Source organism: Rattus norvegicus, chromosome 7 (assembly GCF_036323735.1).
Source record: "Rattus norvegicus strain BN/NHsdMcwi chromosome 7, GRCr8, whole genome shotgun sequence".
Taxonomy (NCBI): domain Eukaryota; kingdom Metazoa; phylum Chordata; class Mammalia; order Rodentia; family Muridae; genus Rattus; species Rattus norvegicus.
The window spans coordinates 19,216,917-19,236,323 of record NC_086025.1 but is presented as its reverse complement, the minus strand read 5'-3'; the positions used below and the strand labels follow the sequence as shown (position 1 = coordinate 19,236,323).

The following is a 19,407-nucleotide window of genomic DNA, read 5'->3' as shown; positions in this document are numbered from 1 at the left end:
CATGGAATTTCTTGGTTTCTATATCTATGATGATTGAGTGTTTTGCTGAGTATTGTATTTTGGGATGGCTCCTGCCTTCTCTTAGGATCAGCAAGAAATATGTCCCTAATTTTTATCTTTTAGAGTCTCTTTGGAGAAGTCAAGTGTAATTCTGATACTGTTATTGCCTACTTGTCCTTGGTCCTTTGCAGCTTTGAGTACTCTTCCTTTGTTCTATCCATTTAGTGTTTTGATTATTATGTGGTGGAAGGACTTTCCTTTCTGGTACAATTTCTTCCTTTAGTTTGGGAATGTTTTTTCTACGATTTTGTTAAAGATATCTTCTGGCAGTTGGTACCGAGAATCTTCATCTCTTCTACTCCTATGATTCTTTGTTTGATCTTTCCAAAGTGTCCCAAATTTCCTGGATGTTTTGAGCTAGGAACTTTTTTCACATTTATTTATTTATTTATTTATTTATTTATTTATTTATTTATTTATTTATTTTGTATACATCATACAGCTTTCTGCCTGCATGTATGCCTGCAGGCCAGAAGAGGGCACCGGACCTGATTACAGATGTTTGTGAGCCACCATGTGGTTGCTGGGAATTGAACTCAGGACCTCTGGAAGAGCAGACAGTGCTCTTAACCTCTGAGCCATCTCTCCAGCCCCAGAGCTAGGAACTTTTTACATTTTGTGTTTTCCTTTACTAATCTATCATTTCTTTAGTATCTTGTATGCCTGCGGTTCTCTATTGCATCTCTTGTATTCTGTTGCTGATGCTTGTATCTGTACGTCCAGTTCTCTTTTCTAGGTTTTCTGTCTCCAGGGTTGCCTCCATTTCTATTTTCTTTACTGCTTCTATTTCCATATTTAGGTCCTGGACCATTTTATTCATTTCCTTTCCCTGTTTATTTATATTTTCCTGTATTTTTAAGGGATTTATTTGTCTTCTCTTTATAGGCTTACACCTCTTTTTGCCTTCCTGTATTTTTTAAAGGAATTCTTTTTAATCTCCATTAAAGGCCTCTATCGTCTTCATGACAGGGGGTTTATGGTTATAGTCTTGCTCTTCAGGGGTGTTAGGATATTCAGGGCTTGATGAAGTAGGAGAATTGTATTCCAGTGGTGGCATATTGCAGTGGCTTCTGTGGATTATTTTCCTGAACTTGCCTGTTTCTCTCTGGTTGTCTGTGTTGGTGGCTGAACTTGGTGTCTTGGGTTGGAGCAGACCTCCTGGTATGCATAGGAAACTGTGGACTGGGACTTTGTGTACTGCTGTATAGCTGCAGGTGCAGAGGTTAGAGGTCATTCACTGGGAATCAGTTCCCTCCTTTTGTCTGAGACCTGGGAATTGAAGTCATGTCTTCAGGCTTTGTAAGAAGTGAATGTCTTTGTGTGATGAACCATCTCATTAATCCAAGTATTTTAGGGTTTGGCGATGTTGTTTTGTGGTACTGGGAACTGAATTTACGGCCTCATATATATTAAGCAACCCGCCTACCACCAATCTATGTTCCTAGCTCTATATCCTTTATATTCCTTTGAGTTTGCATAATAAATCTATAAGAAGTGCGACCACAAGTCAAACTCCAAAAATTCTGGACAAATTAAAAAAAAAAGAAAAAGAAAAAAGAAGAAAAGGTTTATTTTTCTTACAATGCAAGTTAGAAAATATTAAAACTGTCCCCACACTATACTTATTAAGTATTGCCTCCTTTGTGTGTGTGTGTCAGGAGAGCAGTGTGAGCATCACAGAACATAGCCCTCAGACTGCCAGGCCAACAGTGTTCCCCAACCTTCATAGGGCAGCACTGACTACTTCCATTCCTGTTAGGAGCTTCTTTCATTGTCTACCCTCCTACTCCCTCTTAAAGTTCATCCCAACCGTTATCTAAAACTGTGGTGAGTCACATTGTGTATCTATGCAGGGGAATGATGTCACCAGGGACTGAATGTGTCTCGTTGAATCCTCTGAGGTTGAACTTAGCACATGAAAACGCTGGAAGAGAGTACATGCTTGGGCTGTATGTCCCTGTACTCATGTTCTCAGTCTTCATCCTTGTATCCAGAAAATCTTTCTCTTTCAATAGGACCCTTGTCTACCTCTTTCTTCTCCATGAAATTGCAGGGTTTCATGCATCATTGTAGTGTGGAATAAGAGTATTGACATAATTTTCCCAATGGATATTATCAGAATAGATGGACAATTATGCAAGACACCATCCAATAGCAAGTAGATCTACAGAAATGATGCTTCCTCGGGAAAATAAAATTTATGCTTTTTTCAATGGTCTGTTTTGGTGCTATTGTATACCAGATAACATTCTAAGCAGTTTTTCTCAACTTCACTTTTAATAAACAAGACCTCCTTGTAAAATTATTTATAATATTCTGGTCCATCAGTGTGGCATTTCAGGCTTGGAGCTCTTACATAACAATTAGTTAATTTTTAATTGATGTAATAAAATCCCTGACAAAAGAAAACTCAGGGGTTCTTTGGGTTTACAACATTACTATACATTTTATATCTCAGGGAAGGATATGTTGGCCAGACAAGGAGGTAGTTGCTTCTACTGTGTCTGCAGTCAGGAAGCAGAAAGATAAATCTACTTACTTTCCCCTTTCCTTCAGTCTGGGACCCTGTTCCATGGAATGGTGCCTTTGCATTCTATCTAGATGTTTCTATTTCAGGCAAACACTTTTCACGAATTCATGAATATGTTCAGAGGTCAGTCTCTGACTCAGTTACTTTAGCATTGTTATAATATGACACTATGACCTCGGCAATTTAAATAAGAAGGAGTTTCTTTGTGGCTAATAGTTTTGGAGAGTAGTACCTGACCATCTTGTCAGGGTGTATGGCTACAGGAAGGCAGTTATGGCATGTGAACAGTAGCTAACAAATTATTTCTTGAAGCACAAGCTAACTGGGAAAGATTTAGGCTTTAAAAACTTTTCAACTGGCTCTTAATGACATACCTCCTCCAACAAGGCCACCCTTCTGATTTAACTCTAAACAGTTCTACTGCCTGGAGACCAACTATTCAAACATGTGAGCCTTTATGGGCTGTTCTCATTCGAATGACTACAGCTACTATTTTATCTGAAACCCTAGTATAAGTAACCATCTCAAATAACTTTTCCCAAATGACTCAGATGAGTGTTGGAACTACAATTTCCATTTAGACCATGAATGAACCTGTCTTACGAACCAGTACAAAATACCTGCAGTATTAATCCATGTAGTATATTGATTATATCAAAATAGTGGTTACAATATCTTGTGACTAAGCTGTCTCTTTATAATCTAGAAATGATAGCCAAGCAAGACGAGAAACATGGTAGCTGACATATGACAGGGATGTGCTGAAACCAGATTCCACTCCACATACTTTGATCTTAAACGATAGGAGAGTTGGAAAATTTCATTAAAATGACAAAGAAAATTCTGTCTGCCTATATGGAGATTTCCTTCATTCTTTTTTCCCCCCAGAAATGTGTCCAGCTCTCTTAGTTGACTCTCATTTTTAGTCTCCCATTATATGACACCACGTAATGTCAAATAGTCTTGTTATCCCTCAAAATGTCTCAGTGAGGGTCCTCAGCATATGAATAGGGTCACCAAAGCTTAGAACTATCAGTAACTTTTTATGATTATGTAGCTAATAGGCATTAGAATCCAAATGATTACTGAAGGGATCTTAGAGAAAACATACTTCAAAAGAGAGTCCCTTGGAAAGGCTTACAAGGATTAGTGTCATAAATATGGATGTGCATGATTAAATATATGTCATACCTTTTCTTTTCCAAAGATACCTCTCATGACTGCTTTAATGGATATACCAGAGCTGTGAAGCGAATGAAACATTTCCTTCTGTGAAGTCTGGGTATTCTCCCACACAGACAGGATGATATCAACCAGATTACACAGGTCCACAGAGAAAGCTTGACATGCTCACTTTGAGTGAATCACCTTCCTCTGGATGGTAGAATCAGGCAGGATCAAATCCAATAAGCATTGAAAGTCAAGAAAGAATGCTGAGGTGTGTAATGAGGTCAGGCACGTTCAATGCCTAGGGCAACTTGGATCTCTTTCTCCTTTAATTAACCTTGAGACTTTATCTTATATTATAACGTTAGTGAATCAACAAAAATGCAGGAAGTAGGAAACAATAATAACATAAGGGGGAATATTTCTTGTAGTAGAGCTTAAATGATTGCCTTATTTCTTCATTTACCCTGTCTTAAGGACTATAACAAAAATGCCATTGTCTTCCAGGTATAGCCAGTGTCCCTGCATGATGTCAATCATGCAATCATTTTTCAGGCAGATGAGCTCAAGAACTTGATTCATGGCTTCAAATGTGGCTCTGTGGATGCAATTCTCTCTCATAAACGCTAGCATTTCTGTAGGAAAATGATTTCTTTTGTTTATCGGTATTCATTTTGTTCATAAGTATAAATTGCTTTGCTAGTTAATAGGTTTATAGATCTCCTTGTTCCCTAAATATTTTGATTTGTTTATCTTACTAGTTCCTGCCAGTCATATCGGCATCTTCAGAAACTTGGACAGGCTCCACCAGCCTTAAGAAAGTTTCCTTTTTCCCCTTTAGTGAAAATTGTAAAGATCTGTTTCTTCAAGATATGAAAACAGGGACTGGAGAGGTGGACAAATGCTGAGAGCACTGACTGCTCTTCCAGAGTTCCCTAGTTCAATTGCCAGAAACCACATTGAGGCTCACAACCGTCTGTTATGGAACCCAACACCTTATTCTGTTATGTCTTAAAACGTCAGCGTACATTGTTCTTTCATGAAACAAACACACATATATATTATATATATGTATATATATAATATATATAAAGGTTTTTGTAAAAAAATGTAAAGACACATATTGTCTCAAGACATACATGCATGTGTGCTCCCCTCACATCAACTTAACAGTCAAAAATTCTTAAACAGCATACCAGAAGTCACCCAAGAAAAGTCCCAGAACAGAGTCAGGAACCTCCCATATAAACCAGAATTTCCCTAGAGTCACAATATAATTTTAGAGATTTAGGACTTGTTCCCATCACGCCACATAATTTCCATGAACTTTTCCATACAGTAACAAGATATGTGGACTTCTTCCCATGTGTGTATCCAATGTGTGCTTCTCCTGCTGATTCATTATATCCAATGTTTCTCATGTGGATTCCAATAACAAGGCTACTTCCTATACGGGTAGATGTTCATCTGCAACATGCAGGAATTTTTGGTATGTGAATTTGTGATATCTAGGAGTATAACACACACACACACACACACACACACACACACACACACACACACGATATAAACAACTTCTTCCTATTCAAGTAGCAAACATCCAAGACTGCTTTTTATGTGGGTCCCTGATATGCAAGAATTCTTTCCATGTGGGAATATGATATCCAGTGCCTCTTACCATGAAGGTATAGTATTTCCAGGACTTCTTTCACTGTGGGTGAGTGAGATCCAAGACTTAATTTCATGCAAGTAAAATATATACAGGACTTTATCATTTTGGGTTTGAAGTAAACAGGATTGTGCCCCACCTTTTTGGATGATATCTATTGCTTCCGTCCATGAGAGTACCATATCCAGGATTGTTTTTTTACATATGTGCATAATATACACGGCCTTTCCTATGTAGGACCGTGATATCCCAAGTTTTTTCCATATACGTTCCAAATTTCCAAGACCTCTTTTCCTTCCATTGCAGGTACATGATACATAGTATTGCATGAATTCTTCCCATGCACTCCTTACCATGCATGTACCAATATTGAGGAATGATTCTCACACAGTAACATGATAGCTGCAATTACTTCCCATGTGAGTGCATAAATTTAAGGACAGCTTGCCTTATTAGTCCAACATATCCAGAGCTGGTTCTTATGAACGTATATGATATCCATGACTGTTTCCAATGCTTATACATGACATATAGATCTTTGTCCTATGCAGTTGTGTAACATCCTGGACTTCTGACCATACACATACACTCTAAGCTCTCAGAGGCCAGCCCTGATGATGACCAGGTCCCACAGAGGAGGTAAGGAGTCAGAGAGAAAGAAGTGAGTCAGTCATGGTGGTTTGGAGGAATCTTGCAGCCTGACTGATTGGTGGTCTGGTTGCTTCTTTATTTATAGAGAACTCAGTAGGCAAGGATAGATTCACGTTCCAAAACATAGAAAATATCATTTTTGTCCCCAAACACGTTTTATCTCTTTTGGCCAGAAGTTTAGGCAACATTCATAAATCATGACAGAGCAGAGTTATCTTTTACAATTATCGTCCCTCCTTACCCCAGAACCCAACAGTTAGGATATTGTGGATTCCAGAGCACTGGACAGAACAGCATCGATGCTGGCCTGTGTGTCATGTCCTGAGCAGTGGAGCAGGTTGCTAATCGTCATTAGGCCCAAGAAAAACTTCGAGCCAAAGCTAATGCAATTATTATTCAATTTCCAACATAGTACGATGTTTATATTTATTTACTTGTAGAATTTATTCATATGTACAATCTTGTTCTTTCGACATAGGACACCACTTCATGAGAAAAGTTTTCTAAGAAATGGAGGTCTTGACACCTCAGTATCCTATCATTTTTTTCAAACCATCCTCTGTTCGTCAGAAGAAGCTGGAGATGACTCCAGGCCATCTAACTTTCTTGCTGTATCTGTTCCTGCAGAGTCTTGGTATATGTGGCCACCAATCTTCTATGCCACATGAGTGCCTGAGGGTATAGTAGTGAGAGGCTTTTGCCTGTTCTGCTGCTAAATTTTCTAGTCCACTGAATCTTGTTCACCTTTTTAAGTTTAGTTTGCTCTGATTACCTTGCTGCTGAGTAAGTACAGGGCAAATGTTCCAAGAATATCTATGAGCCAGAGACCCACTATGTGATCTCTGGTGTCTTTGAGTTACAGCCTTCAGAGGGCAAGGATATCTTTCCAGTAGGGCCAGAAAGGCTAGCTCCCTAAAAACAGTAGTAATATGCTCAGGACTGTTGTGGGAAATCTTAGAAACAACTGAGATGTCCCTCAACAGAGGAATGGATATAGAAAATGCAGTACATTTACACAAATGGAGTTCTATTCAGCTATTAAAAACAATGACAATGAAAGTTGCAGGCAAATGGAAGGAAACAGAAAATATCATCCTATGTGAGGTAAACCAGTCACAAAAGATCAAATGCGTGCACAGTAAGTGGATATTAGGAGAAAAAGCTTAGAATACCAAAGATACAGCTACCAGACCATATGAAGCTCAAAAGGAAGGGGGATTAAAGTATGGATTCTTCATTCCTACATAGAAGGGGTAACAAAATAATCACAGGAGGTAGAGAGAGGTAGATACTTCAGAGCGAGAGGGAGGGGGTGGGGAAAAGGGGAGCAGGATCAGGTGTGAAAAGAGACAGGGAGACATACAGAGGATCAGAAAATTACAAGAATGTGTGCAGCAATGCGGAGTGGGGAACTAGGGTAGCCACCAGAAAGTTGAGATTCTAGCAAAGCAAGAGGCTCCCAGGACACATGGGGATCACATTAGTTGAAACACCCAACAGTGGGTTGCAAGATCCTGTAGAGAGCATATCCAGAGTTTAGGCATGGTTTGCGCCTCAGGCATGGGGCCACCCACTCATCTCAAAAATATTAACACGGAATTAATTGTTCCTATCTGAAGGAAATGCAGGGACAAAGAATGGATCAGAGCCCTGTGTTCCTTAAGTACATTGCAGGGATCCCTGCCCCTAGTTGAGAACACTGTCCTGTATCAAGGCTGAACTGCAGATACATGCCACAGAGCTATTCCACCTAAGTCTGGGTTACACATCCAATGGGTTCACAGGAGCTCCATGCTGAAGTATGCACATGGAGTCAATTATGAGAAGGAGTGACTCAAGAGCTGCTGATGTCCAAATGTCTGACCCAGCTCTGGCTTCACCTCAGAAAATCTGTATTTCTGGAGCCTCAGGTACCCGGATATTAGCCATGCTGGTCATTGTTTTGGCTCATAGGCATCTCAGATGGCTAGGACTATGCATTGCCTCTCTCTTCAACTTCGTACTGTTCATCAGTCTGAAATGAAATGATAAACTCAACAGCAAAGGACACTGAAGTACCTACAGGCTTTGACTTAATGAGTAAATGTCAGCCTGCTTGATCCATGAAAGCAAGAGCTTCTAGTTCTGCATCTTCCTTTCTTTTGCTCCTTAAGACTCCATGACCAAGGCAACAAATTTATAAAGGATAGTGTGTGATTCAGACTCACGTTTACAGAACAAGTACATTGTGCACAGCGAGGGCATAGTGAGAGTAACAGTTGAGAGCTCTCTGGGCCACAAGCGGGAGGCAGATTGGGAATCACTGGGAATGACTTGGGCTTTTGAAACCTATAAAATGAACCCTAGGGACACAGCTCTTCTCCAAGAAGCACTGCCTTATCCTTCTGAAACAGGTTTACCCACTAGGAACCAAATACTGAATCACATGGTTCTATGGGCACCAAACCCCTAAAGAGATCCTTAGCATCATCAGAAGGAAGGAAAAGGCCCTGACGCAAAAGTCTAGACCAACACTGTGGAGATGTGCTGAGGGCACTGTCCATTTCATGTTCGCATGGAGCATTTTTGCAGAAGTTATAAGGGAAAAGGAACACCATGTATATAAGTCTGTAGTCTGGGTTGGGGTTTCATCCCTATTGTCCAGGGAGCTGTTTTTTGCATCCAAAGGACTCCTATGTACCAGTCTTGGTTTAATTTCTAGTCTATGTGTCAGGATTTTCCCTGGACCTGTCAGCAGAGGCCAAGGAAAGTACTCAACCTCGCTGCATGGCCAGCCTCTTCAGAAGGACAAACCTCAGGAGTAATCATAGCTCCCTGGGCTTGACATTGTAACATTAGCCTGCCCTGGCCTTGCAGGGACCTGACAGGCATAATCCTACCACCCTGGAAACACAGAGGAGCATCAGTACAACATTTGTCTCGATATTGCTGTTCTCCAAAAGTAAGAGCATCCAAATTTAATGTTCACATTCCACGCCGTGATGACATCTGTATTTTATTTTAATCTTTTTTTTTTATTAACTTGAGTATTTCTTATATACATTTCGAGTGTTATTCCCTTTCCCGGTTTCCGGGCAAACATCCCCCTCCCCCCTCCCCTTCCTTATGGGTGTTCCCCTCCCAACCCTCCCCCCATTGCCGCCCTCCCCCCATAGACTAGTTCACTGGGGGTTCAGTCTTAGCAGGACCCAGGGCTTCCCCTTCCACTGGTGCTCTTACTAGGATATTCATTGCTACCTATGGGGTCAGAGTCCAGGGTCAGTCCATGTATAGTCTTTAGGTAGTGGCTTAGTCCCTGGAAGCTCTGGTTGCTTGGCATTGTTGTACTTTTGGGGTCTCGAGCCCCTTCAAGCTCTTCCAGTTCTTTCTCTGATTCCTTCAACGGGGGTCCTATTCTCAGTTCAGTGGTTTGCTGCTGGCATTCGCCTCTGTATTTGCTGTATTCTGGCTGTGTCTCTCAGGAGCGATCTACATCCGGCTCCTGTCGGTCTGCACTTCTTTGCTTCATCCATCTTGTCTAATTGGTTGGCTGTATATGTATGGGCCACATGTGGGGCAGGCTCTGAATGGGTGTTCCTTCAGTCTCTGTTTTAATCTTTGCCTCTCCCTTCCCTGCCAAGGGTATTCTTTTTCCTCATTTAAAGAAGGAGTGAAGCATTCACATTTTGATCATCCGTCTTGAGTTTCGTTTGTTCTAGGGATCTAGGGTAATTCAAGCATTTGGGCTAATAGCCACTTATCAATGAGTGCATACCATGTATGTCTTTCTGTGATTGGGTTAGCTCACTCAGGATGATATTTTCCAGTTCCAACCATTTGCCTACGAATTTCATAAACTCGTTGTTTTTGATAGCTGAGTAATATTCCATTGTGTAGATGTACCACATTTTCTGTATCCATTCCTCTGTCGAAGGGCATCTGGGTTCTTTCCATTTTCTGGCTATTATAAATAAGGCTGCGATGAACATAGTGGAGCACGTGTCTCTTTTATATGTTGAGGCATCTTCTGGGTATATGCCCAAGAGAGGTATAGCTGGATCCTCAGGCAGTTCAATGTCCAATTTTCTGAGGAACCTCCAGACTGATTTCCAGAATGGTTTTACCAGTCTGCAATCCCACCAACAATGGAGTAGTGTTCCTCTTTCTCCACATCCTCGCCAGCATCTGCTGTCACCTGAGTTTTTGATCTTAGCCATTCTCACTGGTGTGAGGTGAAATCTCAGGGTTGTTTTGATTTGCATTTCCCTTATGACTAAAGATGTTGAACATTTCTTTAGGTGTTTCTCAGCCATTCGGCATTCCTCAGCTGTGAATTCTTTGTTTAGCTCTGAACCCCATTTTTTAATAGGGTTATTTGTTTCCCTGCGGTCTAACTTCTTGAGTTCTTTGTATATTTTGGATATAAGGCCTCTATCTGTTGTAGGATTGGTAAAAATCTTTTCCCAATCTGTTGGTTGCCGTTTTGTCCTAACCACAGTGTCCTTTGCCTTACAGAAGCTTTGCAGTTTTATGAGATCCCATTTGTCGATTCTTGATCTTAGAGCATGAGCCATTGGTGTTTTGTTCAGGAAATTTTTTCCAGTGCCCATGTGTTCCAGATGCTTCCCTAGTTTTTCTTCTATTAGTTTGAGTGTGTCTGGTTTGATGTGGAGGTCCTTGATCCACTTGGACTTAAGCTTTGTACAGGGTGATAAGCATGGATCGATCTGCATTCTTCTACATGTTGCCCTCCAGTTGAACCAGCACCATTTGCTGAAAATGCTATCTTTTTTCCATTGGATGGTTTTGGCTCCTTTGTCAAAAATCAAGTGACCATAGGTGTGTGGGTTCATTTCTGGGTCTTCAATTCTATTCCATTGGTCTATCTGTCTGTCTCTGTACCAATACCATGCAGTTTTTATCACTATTGCTCTGTAATACTGCTTGAGTTCAGGGATAGTGATTCCCCCTGAAGTTCTTTTATTGTTGAGGATAGCTTTAGCTATCCTGGGTTTTTTGTTATTCCAGATGAATTTGCAAATTGTTCTGTCTAACTCTTTGAAGAATTGGATTGGTATTTTGATGGGGATTGCATTGAATCTGTAGATTGCTTTTGGTAAAATGGCCATTTTTACTATATTAATCCTGCCAATCCATGAGCATGGGAGTTCTTTCCATCTTCTGAGGTCTTCTTCAATTTCTTTCCTCAGTGTCTTGAAGTTCTTATTGTACAGATCTTTTACTTGCTTGGTTAAAGTCACACCGAGGTACTTTATATTATTTGGGTCTATTATGAAGGGTGTCGTTTCCCTAATTTCTTTCTCGGCTTGTTTCTCTTTTGTATAGAGGAAGGCAACTGATTTATTTGAGTTAATTTTATACCCAGCCACTTTGCTGAAGTTGTTTATCAGCTTTAGTAGTTCTCTGGTGGAACTTTTGGGATCACTTAAATATACTATCATGTCATCTGCAAATAGTGATATTTTGACCTCTTCTTTTCCGATCTGTATCCCTTTGATCTCCTTTTGTTGTCTGATTGCTCTGGCTAGAACTTCAAGAACTATATTGAATAAGTAGGGAGAGAGTGGGCAGCCTTGTCTAGTCCCTGATTTTAGTGGGATTGCTTCAAGTTTCTCTCCATTTAGTTTAATGTTAGCAACTGGTTTGCTGTATATGGCTTTTACTATGTTTAGGTATGGGCCTTGAATTCCTATTCTTTCCAGGACTTTTATCATGAAGGGGTGTTGAATTTTGTCAAATGCTTTCTCAGCATCTAATGAAATGATCATGTGGTTCTGTTCTTTCAGTTTGTTTATATGATGGATCACGTTGATGGTTTTCCGTATATTAAACCATCCCTGCATGCCTGGGATGAAGCCTACTTGATCATGGTGGATGATTGTTTTGATGTGCTCTTGAATTCGGTTTGCCAGAATTTTATTGAGTATTTTTACGTCGATATTCATAAGGGAAATTGGTCTGAAGTTCTCTTTCTTTGTTGTGTCTTTGTGTGGTTTAGGTATAAGAGTAATTGTGGCTTCGTAGAAGGAATTCGGTAGGGCTCCATCTGTTTCAATTTTGTGGAATAGTTTGGATAATATTGGTATGAGGTCTTCTATGAAGGTTTGATAGAATTCTGCACTAAACCCGTCTGGACCTGGGCTCTTTTTGGTTGGGAGACCTTTAATGACTGCTTCTATTTCCTTAGGAGTTATGGGGTTGTTTAACTGGTTTATCTGTTCCTGATTTAACCTCGATACCTGGTATCTGTCTAGGAAATTGTCCATTTCCTGAAGATTTTCAAATTTTGTTGAATATAGGTTTTTATAGTAAGATCTGATGATTTTTTGGATTTCCTCCGAATCTGTAGTTATGTCTCCCTTTTCATTTCTGATTTTGTTAATTTGGACACACTCTCTGTGTCCTCTCGTTAGTCTGGCTAAGGGTTTATCTATCTTGTTGATTTTCTCAAAGAACCAACTTTTGGTTCTGTTGATTCTTTCTATGGTCCTTTTTGTTTCTACTTGGTTGATTTCAGCTCTGAGTTTGATTATTTCCTGCCTTCTACTCCTCCTGGGTGTAATTGCTTCTTTTTGTTCTAGAGCTTTTAGGTGTGCTGTCAAGCTGCTGACATATGCTCTTTCCTGTTTCTTTCTGCAGGCACTCAGCGCTATGAGTTTTCCTCTTAGCACAGCTTTCATTGTGTCCCATAAGTTTGAGTATGTTGTATCTTCATTTTCATTAAATTCTAAAAAGTTTTTAATTTCTTTCTTTATTTCTTCCTTGACCAGGTTATCATTGAGTAGAGCATTGTTCAATTTCCACGTATATGTGGGCATTCTTCCCTTATTGTTATTGAAGACCAGTTTTAGGCCGTGGTGGTCCGATAGCACGCATGGGATTATTTCTATCTTTCTGTACCTGTTGAGGCCCGTTTTTTGACCAATTATATGGTCAATTTTGGAGAAAGTACCATGAGGAGCTGAAAAGAAGGTATATCCTTTTGCTTTAGGATAGAATGTTCTATAAATATCCGTTAAGTCCATTTGGCTCATGACTTCTCTTAGTCTGTCGACATCACTGTTTAATTTCTGTTTCCATGATCTGTCCATTGATGAGAGTGGGGTGTTGAAATCTCCCACTATTATTGTGTGAGGTGCAATGTGTGTTTTGAGCTTTAGTAAGGTTTCTTTTACGTATGTAGGTGCCCTTGTATTTGGGGCATAGATATTTAGGATTGAGAGTTCATCTTGGTGGATTTTTCCTTTGATGAATATGAAGTGTCCTTCCTTATCTTTTTTGATGACTTTTAGTTGGAAATTGATTTTATTTGATATTAGAATGGCTACTCCAGCTTGCTTCTTCTGACCATTTGCTTGGAAAGTTGTTTTCCAGCCTTTCACTCTGAGGTAGTGTCTGTCTTTGTCTCTGAGGTGTGTTTCCTGTAGGCAGCAGAATGCAGGGTCCTCGTTGCGTATCCAGTTTGTTAATCTATGTCTTTTTATTGGGGAGTTGAGGCCATTGATATTGAGAGATATTAAGGAATAGTGATTATTGCTTCCCGTTATATTCATATTTGGATGTGAGGTTATGTTTGTGTGCTTTCATTCTCTTTGTTTTGTTGCCAAGACGATTAGTTTCTTGCTTCTTCTAGGGTATAGCTTGCCTCCTTATGTTGGGCTTTACCATTTATTATCCTTTGTAGTGCTGGATTTGTAGAAAGATATTGTGTAAATTTGGTTTTGTCATGGAATATCTTGGTTTCTCCATCAATGTTAATTGAAAGTTTTGCTGGATACAGTAACCTGGGCTGGCATTTGTGTTCTCTTAGGGTCTGTATAACATCAGTCCAGGATCTTCTGGCCTTCATAGTTTCTGGCGAGAAGTCTGGTGTGATTCTGATAGGTCTCCCTTTATATGTTACTTGACCTTTTTCCCTTACTGCTTTTAATATTCTTTCTTTATTTTGTGCGTTTGGTGTTTTGACAATTATGTGACGGGAGGTGTTTCTTTTCTGGTCCAATCTGTTTGGAGTTCTGTAGGCTTCTTGTATGTCTATGGGTATCTCTTTTTTTAGGTTAGGGAAGTTTTCTTCTATGATTTTGTTGAAGATATTTACTGGTCCTTTGAGCTGGGAGTCTTCACTCTCTTCTATACCTATTATCCTTAGGTTTGATCTTCTCATTGAGTCCTGGATTTCCTGTATGTTTTGGACCAGTAGCTTTTTCCGCTTTACATTATCTTTGACAGTTGAGTCAATGATTTCTATGGAATCTTCTGCTCCTGAGATTCTCTCTTCCATCTCTTGTATTCTGTTGGTGAAGCTTGTATCTACAGCTCCTTGTCTCTTCTTTTGGTTTTCTATATCCAGGGTTGTTTCCATGTGTTCTTTCTTGATTGCTTCTATTTCCATTTTTAATTCCTTCAACTGTTTGATTGTGTTTTCCTGGAATTCTTTCAGGGATTTTTGCGATTCCTCTCTGTAGGCTTTTACTTGTTTATTAATGTTTTCCTGTGCTTCCCTAAGTGTGTTCATGTCTTTCTTGAAGTCCTCCAGCATCATGATCAAATATGATTTTGAAACTAGATCTTGCTTTTCTGGTGTGTTTGGATATTCCATGTTTGTTTTGGTGGGAGAATTGGGCTCCGATGATGGCATGTAGTCTTGGTTTCTGTTGCTTGGGTTCCTGAGCTTGCCTCTCGCCATCAGATTATCTCTAGTGTTACTTTGTTCTGCTATTTCTGACAGTGGCTAGACTGTCCTATAAGCCTGTGTGTCAGGAGTGCTGTAGACCTGTTTTCCTCTCTTTCAGTCAGTTATGGGGACAGAGTGTTCTGCTTTCGGGCGTGTAGTTTTTCCTCTCTACAGGTCTTCAGCTGTTCCTGTGGGCCTGTGTCTTGAGTTCACCAGGCAGCTTTCTTGCAGCAGAAAATTTGGTCTTACCTGTGGTCCCGAGGCTCAGGTTCGCTCGTGGGGTGCTGCCCAGGGGCTCTCTGCAGCGGCAGCAACCAGGAAGACCTGTGCCGCCCCTTCCGGGAGCTTCAGTGCACCAGGGTTCCAGATGGTCTTTGGCTTTTTCCTCTGGCGTCCGAGATGTGTGTGCAGGGAGCAGTCTCTTCTGGTTTCCCAGGCTTGTCTGCCTCTCTGAAGGTTTAGCTCTCCCTCCCACGGGATTTGGGTGCAGAGAACTGTTTATCCGGTCTGTTTCCTTCAGGGTCCGGTGGTGTCTCTGGCAGGTGTCCTGCTGCTCCTGGGCCCTCCCCCATGGGAGCCCAGAGGCCTTATACAGTTTCCTCTTGGGCCAGGGATGTGGGCAGGGGTGAGCAGTGTTGGTGGTCTCTTCTGCTCTGCAGCCTCAGGAGTGCCCACCTGACCAGGCGGTTGGGTCTCTCTCTCACCGGGTCTGGGCCTATTTTAATCTTTGAATGCTCCTCCTGGGAAAAGATTCTTGCCACGTCTGTGAAGAACATGACCAGAAAGTATCTGAACAGAACCTAACATCAAATAATGCCCCAAATAAAGCCCAAACCACTTATTAAATGCAGGAAACAGTGGACACTTACTAGAGCAGTAAGGAGTGGACCAGTTCTGAGAGGGGAAGACAAGAGATATTGTGGCCAAAATCAGTAGGCATAGTGTCTAATGTTTATGACCCAAGGTTAGAGTGAGGAATGGATGGAGACCCACAAATCAGTGTCAGGAAAATAAACAGGCCATGGGTAAGAGAAAGCAAATAAGACACATTGCATGCACAAGTGCATTCACAGAAGCTTGCATGTACACACACACACACACACACACACACACACACACACACACACACACTGAGAGGGAGAGAGAGAGAGAGAGGAGAGAGACAGGACATTAATGGGGTGTCATCCATCGATGGATCAGGCAGCTGTCCTATTTTACTCGTTCTGAGGGACAAAATGGCTGGCTACCAGTGGGGTGGCCCCAGTTTCACTTCCCACTATCAGTGTGTAAGCAACCATGATTCTCCCTGTCCCACCCATCGTTTGTTGACATTGGTTTCCTTGTTACCTGTCATGGTGGACAGGACACAGGACACATAAAGCACTTTAAATTCCTCTTCCAGGATGAGGAGGATGGGGAACACTTGTTTAAGTATCTACCTTTGAGGGTCTTCTTTGGAGGACCATGTCTTTAGTTTTCTAGCCCCTGTATTCATTTGATGACAGGGTTGGTGTGTGTGTGTGTGTGTGTGTGTGTGTGTGTGTGTGTGTGTGTCCACATGTGCACTCACGTGTGTAGTTTTATGTGGGTCAGTGGTGTCTGCCACAAGACAGAAGAGCTGGCTGTAGGATGAAATAGGTTTAAAAATTCCAGGAATTCTCCTAATTGAAAAGTGTAGGCATTAGTTACAACTCAGGCCTACTGGTCTCAGAACAAGTGACATGACATTTCACCAGGATGATGATGTCACTTAGGACAACACCTGAGATCCTCCCCCCTGCAAATGAAGCATCCTAACTTCTCAGATTGAGCCAAAGGGCAGCCTTCTTCCCTGGATCTCACCTCACCTCACCCCATGATGTTTTGAAGTTCCCTGTTCACAAGGAAAAGGTCCATGAGTTATTTCACTGAGAATCGTGAGAGCATCCATTTACTGGGCTGCAATTCTCCCAGGAAGAGTTTTCTCTTAGGAAGTGTTCCTTACTGGATCTTGGCACCATCCAGCAGGCTGGGTTTGAGGTTTCTCTGCAGGTTCTTAGCTTGCTACTGAAGATTCTGTTGGCTATTAATTGCACACTATATCCTGCCCCTGACGTTGTAACTCTGGCTCTGGTCCTGGGGATCCATATAATGTGTAAAACACTCACTGGACAAGCACTGTCGAGTCAGGAACCAAATTCCTGGCCTATGTCAGCTTTGATAGACTTTTCTTTGTGGTGTAACCCGTGTGGTCCTCTTGAGCAACTCTCAGGTCAGTCTTAAGTGCATCTCAGGGTGTGAACTCAGCATGCAGGCTTAGGGTGACTTTGAGGTCCATGCTTAGCACCAGGAAATAGGCAGCAGAAGGGTTGAGTAAGAGGCCTGGCTTAGATGAATCCCAGAGTATCATTCTTGATAAGACTCCCGGACTGACAGGTTTATTTTGGCCTCTAAGAGCAGGAAATCCAAGGTTAACTATTTCCCTGATACACTATGGGAATGGTCAGAAGTCCAGGCCTAGGGATCTGGTCTCCTGTCCCTAGTCCAGCACATAGGTAGGAGGAGAATACATTCTTGCATGCCCTGTCTTTAACGTGAACAAAGACCATGTGATTTCGGGAACCAAGGCAGTTGCCTCATGATGCTGTGACTTGCAAGGGAGAGAAGCAGCTAGAGCCAAGGTACAGATGGAGGCTGAGGCAGGCCCTGCTTTGGTTCTGCTTCAGTCAGAGCAAGAAAGCCCATCAGTCCAGCTGTGTGGCTACATAGGTCATGATACCTGGCACTTGACCTCAGTGTGTGTCCTACTCTTCTGCTAGCTTGTCAGCCATCCTGTGTGGTACTCAACCAATCCTGTATATTCCAGAGACTTCCCCTATGCGCTTGGTGTGCCAGTTCCTATAAGGACAAGCTATCTTGTGGCTGTTCTGTTGTGGTGCAAGATGTCATGTAAAGGACTTTCCTCTTGTGAGCACTGAATCCTGTGTTCCCGGTCACATTCCTGACCTGAATCCTCCATACAGAGGCAGATGTGCTCTTTCAGACTGATAGCTGACACCTAGGCTGCTTTGGGCCATGAATTCAATCACACACTCCCTCCCGTGTTCCTCTTCCTTTCATTCTAGATGTAGAGGGTGGTGTGATGTCAGTATCTTCTGGAACCACCCATGACACCACCCTAGGGCCACTGTACTGCTCTGCTGCCCTGCACTAGTATTCTACTAATGGTGACCTCCTATGGAGTTTGACAGAGAGCATGGCAGTCACAGCACTATGGGTCATGGAGGCAATGATATGGCAATAAGAGTCTCCCATGGGTCATTTCTGTGAATGGCAGCTCCCAAATTCTAACGGTGGAATCCCTGAATGATTCCTCGTAGGTGTAGTATTGCTGAGTCCTGGACCTTTAAATAAATCTGTAAGATTCTCATGTCAGACACCTTGTCCTTGGATTAATTTCTGAGTGGTATCTGTACTGCTTTGGGCTGTGGGTATCTGAATTTGTAGGGGTGAATCTTGGAAATATCAGGCTCTGAGCCTTGTTCCCAGTCAAACAAGTTTTAAAAGAGCCAATAACCACAAAGGACAGAACTTCAGTTTTAATGGTAACTGTGAGTCCAGTCTATTTCCAGCCCCTTAAAGGGGTAAAAATCTTTCTTGTACTATATATCAAGTGAGATACCATCAGCACCCGACACGTCCAAAGTCAGGACTTGCAAAGTTATACCAAGGAATGTATGAAAAAAGGCCTGTGGATACCTGGGCACAAGATTCGTGAATCTGCTATCCACAGACACAAGTTTCACAATCATAGTCCTAGTTGCAACAGCATCAGCCACAGGCTTCTCCTGTGGAGTGGGGCCTTCTTCATGATCTAGGCTTCAGACGCAACCTTTGACCTGAGTCTGTCAGACCCTCTGTATGCTGGAAAGTCTAAGGAGACTTTGGTCCTTGCACCTTTATCCTGTGCACAAATGCTTTTCAATATTTCATGAAGATGTGACTTGGCCTTAGATGGGCCAGGCTTCTTGGATGCTGTCCATCTTCTAGGCCTGGGCTCATCAAGTAGAACAATCTCTTCAGTATCAAGAAGCTGAATGTGGAGAACAAAAAGAAGGAGATTGTGTAAATGGAGGGAATATTTTTTTCAGAAGATATGTTCCCAGCTCTTTCCCAATAGTTTTTGAACATACCAGACATTCTACCACTCTACCAATGATTAAGAAAACCCTCATTGCCATTCCTGTCCCTCTAACCTGATGTCTGAAGAATCAGAAGCTCTGAAATGATAGCCAAGGAGACATGCAAGAGCTGAGGGAGTCAGACAGGGAGCTTGTGTGTGCTCTATCCAGTGTGTCAGCAGCAGCCCTTTTTCCAAAAAAAAAAAAAAAAAAAAAGAAAGAGTTGATTTCTGCCATGCTGCCTGTCCAGAGGCTTGCTAGACATCCTGTAGAAAATGTCAGGGTCAAGCACTCAGAAATTCTGCTGTTGGTTGCCCAGTTTTCTTCTGTATGGCCTGTACTAGGGAACAACATGACATCTCCAGGTTTTTGTTCTCCTCCCTACAATGGGGTAAAAACTGGAAACATCCAGTCAGGGGTGTCCTCAAGTACACATCAAATGCCTGGTCACTTGTGGACAGACCATCAATGGGGATCAAGTTTTACAAAACTTTGA

At 41.7% G+C, this 19,407-nt stretch overlaps 1 protein-coding gene across 9 annotated transcripts in view; it reads right to left on the bottom strand.

The window, feature by feature from the left end:
* Positions 1-18,314: 18,314 nt before the first annotated feature.
* Smokwl2 (sperm motility kinase W like 2) overlaps positions 18,315-19,407 on the bottom strand; it is a 52,154-nt gene continuing 51,061 nt past the window's right edge. For 7 of the 9 annotated variants that reach the window (XR_010053642.1, XR_010053643.1, XM_063264582.1 and 4 more), the window contains 2 exons: positions 18,987-19,098; positions 18,315-18,823 (listed from right to left, as the gene is read on the bottom strand). The gene's annotated coding sequence lies outside the window, so the exon portion shown is untranslated. The remainder of the gene's footprint in view (positions 18,824-18,986; positions 19,099-19,407) is intronic. The other 2 variants (XM_063264580.1, XM_039080456.2) reach the window with 1 other exon arrangement.